Source organism: Tupaia chinensis, unplaced genomic scaffold (assembly GCF_000334495.1).
Source record: "Tupaia chinensis unplaced genomic scaffold, TupChi_1.0 Scaffold000208_1, whole genome shotgun sequence".
NCBI classification, from domain to species: Eukaryota; Metazoa; Chordata; class Mammalia; order Scandentia; family Tupaiidae; genus Tupaia; species Tupaia belangeri.
In genome coordinates, this window is record NW_006159683.1 from 3,042,707 (window position 1) to 3,049,259 (window position 6,553).

General features: G+C 39.8%; 1 pseudogene; it reads right to left on the reverse strand.

The window, feature by feature from the left end:
- The window catches only part of LOC102480096 (60 kDa heat shock protein, mitochondrial pseudogene), a 1,740-nt pseudogene extending 236 nt beyond the window's left edge, over positions 1–1,504 (reverse strand).
- Between the last annotated feature and the right edge of the window lie 5,049 nt (positions 1,505–6,553).

A 6,553-nucleotide genomic window follows, 5' to 3' on the forward strand; every position in this document is an offset into this window, starting at 1 on the left:
CTTCTGAAGAACTTTGCATGATTTTCTCAACTATCGAAGATCCTTCGACACCTGCATTCTTAGCAATGGTCATTGCGGGAATTTTGAGTGTCCTTTTAATGATTTCTATACCAATTTTTTGATCTTCATTAGCTGGAGTCAGTGAGTCCAAGGCTGGAATGCACCGAAGCAGGGCACAGCCCCCTCCTAGAACAATGCCTTCTTCAACAGCAGCTCTTGTAGCGTTGAGGGCGTCTGTAACTCTATCTTTCTTTTCATTCACTTCGATGTCACTGGTCCCACCAACATTCAGCACAGTTCCTCCATCTGAAAGTTTTGCCAGACGTTCATTCAGTTTTTCCTTTTCATATTTGCTAGTTGTGACATCTAACTGCTCGATGATTTCTTGAATACGTTTTTCAATTTGAGACTTGTCACCTTTTCCTTTCAAGAGCATGGCATCATCTTTGGTCACAATGACCTCTCCAACTTTTCCTAAGTCATGAGGCTGAACACCCACAATATTTAGGGTCAACCCCTCTTCTCCAAACACCGCACCTCCTGTAGCAATAGCCGTGTCTTTTAGCTGGTTCTTTCTATTGTCACCAAAACCTGGAGCTTTTACTGCTACGACCTGAAGACCAACTTTTAGCCTATTCAAAACAAGTGTACTTAGAACTTCTCCATCAACATCTTCAGCAATTATGACCAAGGGCTTACGGTGAGCATTGGCAATTTCAAGAGCAGGTACAATGGGCTAGACACTAGAAATTTTTTTTTTCACTCAACAGAACATAGGCATCTTGGAATTCACATTTCTGACCTTTTGATGTATTAATAAAGTATGGAGAAATGTAGCCTCGATCAAACTTCATGCCTTCAATAATTTCTAATTCATCATTCAGTGTTTTTCCATCCTTTACTGTGATGACACCCTTTCTTCCAACCTTTTTCATGGCATCAGAAATAATGTTACCAATTTCTTTGTCTCCATTTGCAGAAATTGTAGCAACCTGAGCAATTTCTTCCGGGTCGTCATAGGTTTAGACTGCTTCTTAAGTTCAGTGGTTACAACATCAACAGCTAACATCACACCTCTCCTGATTTCCACTGGATTAGCACCTTTACTAATTTTCTTGAAGCCTTCCTTGGCAATAGAGTGTGCCAGTACAGTAGCAGTGGTGGTACCATGCCCAGACTCTTCGTTTGTATTATTGGCAACATCTTGAACAAGTTTAGCTCCAATATTTTTATATTTATCCTTTAAGTCAATTGATTTTGCAACAGTCACACCATCTTTTGTTACTTTGGGACTTCCCCAACTTTGTTCAATAATTACTGTTCTTCCTTTGGCCCCATTGTAACAGCTACAGCATCGGCTAAAAGGTCTACACCTTGATGCATTAAGACTCGGGCATCGGCACCAAATTTAACATCTTTGGCATAAGCCCAAGTGAGATGAGGAGCCAGTGCCCGGGACAGGGGCCTCATCTGGTGAAGGACTGTGAGTAACCGAAGCATTTCTGCGGGGCGGCGGCAGGGCGTGTGCGTGGCCAACACAACCATTTTTTAAAGAATTATTTTATTTAAATTTATTATTATTAGTTTCAAGTTTGATCAGAGACACACACACACACACACACACACACACAGAGAGAGAGAGAGAGAGAAAGCAAGTCACCAGGTCTGAGACTTGAACCATGGTCAACCATGTGGGGGTCCAGCCCCCTGGGCCTTTAACCATCATGCTACCTGCCAGCCCCTAAACACAACCATTTTTAATCTTCTTACATAAGGCTTTGGTGGTGATCAGGATTTTGTTAGGTAGAAAATAAGGAATAGGGGGGTTGGCTAAGAGAGTAGAGTATCCATTCTAAAGTAGGTTTAGGATCTGAAATGAGAAGTTTATATGAGGACATTTTCCATCTTTAGGCCTCTCTTCACATTGTACTTTCTGGATGCATAACCTGTCCTCTATCTCTGCCTGCCAGAATTATATTCATCCTTCACAACATAGTTTAAAAATTTTCCCTGATTCCCCAAGCTGGGTTTTTAATCTTGCCCTGCCTACAGTGCATTTCCATAGACTGGTACCACTTTTCACTCAATAATTTTTAGAAGTATTGATATTTGTGCACCTGCATTACTTCCCTAACTAGTTTTCAACTACTTACACTTAAGAGCTGTATTTGATTGTCTTTGTATTCTCAAAGCTCTGAGCTCAGTAGCTTATGTATTAGAAGCCTTCAGCAAACATTTCAACTGAATTGGATTGCAGAGGGTCCCAAAATGAGTCAAATAAGTTTGCAGTATATTGTAGAGTTTCCTGTAACCATTCTTCCAAATTGGAGGGAAAAAAATCCCACTTACCTTCCTCTTTTGCACTAGTTATTTACTTTGAAAACCTAAGGCTTATGTTATTTCTAATTGTAAAAGAATGCCTAAGGTAACTTAGAAGAATATCTTCAGCTACCTCCAATTTTCTTTCAAGGCTGCTTCTAACTTTCAAATAACTTTAAATATCTTTAAATAGAATACATTACTTTTTAAACAGGTATATAAAGTGCTCCACATTTACAAGTAAAAGTGGCATTAGATTGACAAGTATGAATAATACTTAATGCTTTACAAAGGAAGTGATTGAATTGCCTTCTTTATAGTCTGTAAAGAGAAAGACAACCTACTAATATTGTTTAAACTCTCTGTGATAGATGCAGATGGATACATTATTATAAGAGACCTAGAGGTCCCTTTCAGCTCTATGATTTTAATTGAGCTGTATAAATTTACACAACCCCACCTGTCTCATGACTAAACTAAATTGGTTTGTATCTAAACCTCATTATAGGCAAAATAGTATTTTCAGTAACACTTGACAATACAAAGATCTATTGGCCTCTATTTTCTTAACTATAAGATGAGAAGGTTGAGCTGATTAATCTCTACAGTCATGAAGCACTATAACTCCATACATCTTTTGGAGTCTATTATTGCTCAGGTATGTGCTTTCTATAATATTGACTAAGAATAGTTTGGGGGCTCCTAAATCTTCTTAATACCTGATACATTTTCTAAAGAACAAATTTAGCTTTATTGAATACCTTTAGATTCCTAACAAAGGTATTATAATGGAGTAAAAGAAAAGGAACAGACATATCAAAAGTCTAGGCTTGGGATTTGAACCAATAGGCTCATGACTTTGGGCAATGTACTTACCTTCAGTGCGATAGACTGAATGTTTGTGTCCTCCAAAACACATGTGTTGTAATCTAACCTCCAGTGTGATGGTATTTGGAGGTGGGACCTCTGAGAGATGATTAGATCACAAGAGCAGAGCCCTTATGAATGAGATTAGTGCCCTTATAAAAAGGAATCTCAGAGAGCTCCCTTACCCCTTCCATTAGGTGAAGATGTAGAGAAAGAAAACCATATATTATGCATGAAGTGAGCCTTCACTAAATTCTGAAACTTCCAATACCTTGATCATGGACTTCTCAGCAACCAAAACTATGAGAAATAAATTTCCATTGTTCGTAAACCATCTAGTGTATGGTATTCTGTTATGGAAGCCTGAATGAACTAAGACACTCGATCTTTCCATATAAAATTAAATAACAATTTCTATCTTGTGGTATCATCATGAAGATTAAATTAGATAGCCTAGCTAACAGCCACCGGCCAACCAACTGGCCTATTATAGATTACGAGCAAATGTTTATTGCTATGTCTCATAGCGTAGTTTTGGTAGAAAGAGGTTATTGGAAATCCCAGGTCAGACTGCCCGTTGTGCTAATCAATGTTCTTGACTATTAGCATCAGAAACCTACTGTGGCTCATTTAAGCACAAAGGACTTTACTGGAAGAAATGGGAGAGTTTAAAAATCAGAGGAAGGCTAGAGAACCAGGATGGCAGAGGATGAATAACAAGGCAACTTCAGGGTCAATGTAGCGTCTTAATATAGACTATTCCTATTTGAATAGGTAAACTGCTTTCAGCCTCTTTGTCACGCTAATTGAGATTCAGGTTCCATTTAGGTTAGAGTGGGTCCTCACTACCTCCTTGACTAGGCGTGGTCAGAGCATCTAGTTAGCATTCTTTCCAGAATGAAACCAATCAGAGAAAAACAATCCCCTCAACAGAAAGTATTTACGACATTGCCAAAAGATAGCGAATACATACAGGACTTTCAAAATGAAAAAAATAAGAATGTCTTCTAATCACCAGAACATTTGTTTTTGGAAATCTAGGAAGTTTCGGGGACAGGAAAGTGCTACATGGAAGAGCTTCTAGAGATTCCCAAAACACCCAACTGCTACAGGTACAACTTACCATCAGTGGATTTAAACTACTTTACTCCAGGAGTTTCTGCCCGGAACCAGCAGTTGCTCCCTAGGTGTGCAGCTGTGTAGCCCCTCTTCATCTTTTCCCAAATCCTGTGACACAGCCTCCATCACCTTCTGATTTCGTCACCATCAAACCCTGTGCCTCACTTAAGTCTTAACTCCAGTATGCCTGGGTGAAATGTCTGGCTTCTGAACCTTTGTACCTACAATTTCTCTTTGATATTGTAGTTTAGTTTAGTTTAGTTGAGGAGATCTCTCAGTTAGTTACCTCACTATATGTCAGTTTCTTTTTGTGTAAAATGAAATTTGCAAGGAGGTTAAGGGAGCAGACCATGGACTAAGAAAACTAATGATAACAATTCTATTTGAGGAAGATAAAACCTTTCTGATGAACTAAGTAAACGTATGCTTCCAGCGACAAATACATTAGAACTTTTCACACTACTGTTTACCGCTGAGTCTAATACAGTGCATCCCAGGGCTTTTCATAAGATGACGTTAGCATGAGCGTGCGCGCACGCGCACACACACACACACACACACACACACACACACACACACACACACACACACACACATACACACACACACACAGGAAGTCATAAAGCCTATAGCATGGACTAAGTGTCATAAGCCATTGAGGAGCTGACAAGTACCCAGGGATCTGGTTTCTAGTTCAGCTTTGCTATGAACAATCTAGGTCACCATAGAATAGCCACTCGCTTCTCTCAAGATTTAAATTTCCCCTGTATAACATTAGCAGGTAGAACCTTATATGGCAATTAAATGTCACCCTGTTTTTATATTCTATGACTGCAAACAAGGTACACCCTCAGTAAAAACTAGAAAGAAAGACTAAAGCAAGGTGAGGAGAGAGAAGAAACAGGGTTCTATTTGAGATGCCGTAGTCAGGGAAGGCCTCTGCCAAGGGGACGTGAGAGCAGAGGTGGAAGGAAATGAGGATGCAGCTTGTGCATATCTGCATGAGAGCAGAGTAGGCGAGATCTTTCTTTTTTAATGACAAAACTGTGCCACATTCAGTGTGACGAGACCTTTTGTCCCCTAACACATATGCCATTCCTGTAAGTAGGAGCCATAGAGAGATCATGTCAGTCCAGGATGGGCTTCAAGGGAGCTAGAGAGGGTACCATAGGCACTGGGAACTCGGGCTCATGACACAGTCTGGAAGTCGTGTTTTAGAGGATGGTGATGGTCAAACCCAGGTGAGCACACTGAGCATGGGTCACCAGTTTAAAGGGATTATTGAGGAATGGGATTGTGGAGCTTACACTGATGAGAAAGAGAGGCGATGAGGCCCAGCTATGGTGGTACAGGTGGTAGGGCTCTACTGAGTGATAGAGGAACCATATGGGAGGCCCAGATCTGAATTCCAGATCAGCCTGAACACTCCAGGAGTGCCCACGCCAACCCATGATCCTGACTGGCTAGGAGGCCGGGGGAAGGATCATGACATGGAGAGCAGCTCTTTCTTGCTCTTTCTCTCATGAAAGAAAAATATAATAAATCAACCTTTAAAAAGTGAGCGAGAAACTGAAGTCCTCAGCAGTCAATTTTTAAACCAGAAATTGTTCTAGAATGACATTTTTCAAATTGAGTAATGACCCATAAGAGAGGCATTACATTAATTTAATGGGTCACGACCAGCTTACTTAAAAAATTCAATTAGAAGAGAATGGACTTCCCAGAGTACACCACATAGAGAAAGGGCAAGCGATTATTCTGTGAAACATTTGTTTCCATTGTAAACACACACATATTGAGTCATTCTGTAAAATTCACTTCTCCTGGTGGATCGGGGTTTAAAAAACTATAAAGCTAGAGGGCTCAAGAAATTCCAGGTACTCCAGAGTACAGTTGCCAGTGGCAGCATTTCACTTGAAGATTTACGCGGCTGGACCAAGTTAAAGGAATCAAAGCAGGACATACCAAAACACTGTTGAGGAGAATATCAATGTGCACAACTTTAGTGGAAGTATTTTGCCAACATATCTCAAGAGATTTAAAAAGAATAAGTACTTTCTTTTTTTTTTTAAGTCCTTATGCACTGAGATTTTTTTTTTAACTAGCATTACTTACAAGTGTGAAAAACGCCTTAAGATTCAACTTTAGGGGAATGGATTAAATTATTGTATAGTCTGCATCAGCTTTCTAAATTTATTGGGTCATCGGGAAAGTCATGACGTATTTTTCTAAGCAAAAATGACCTAAT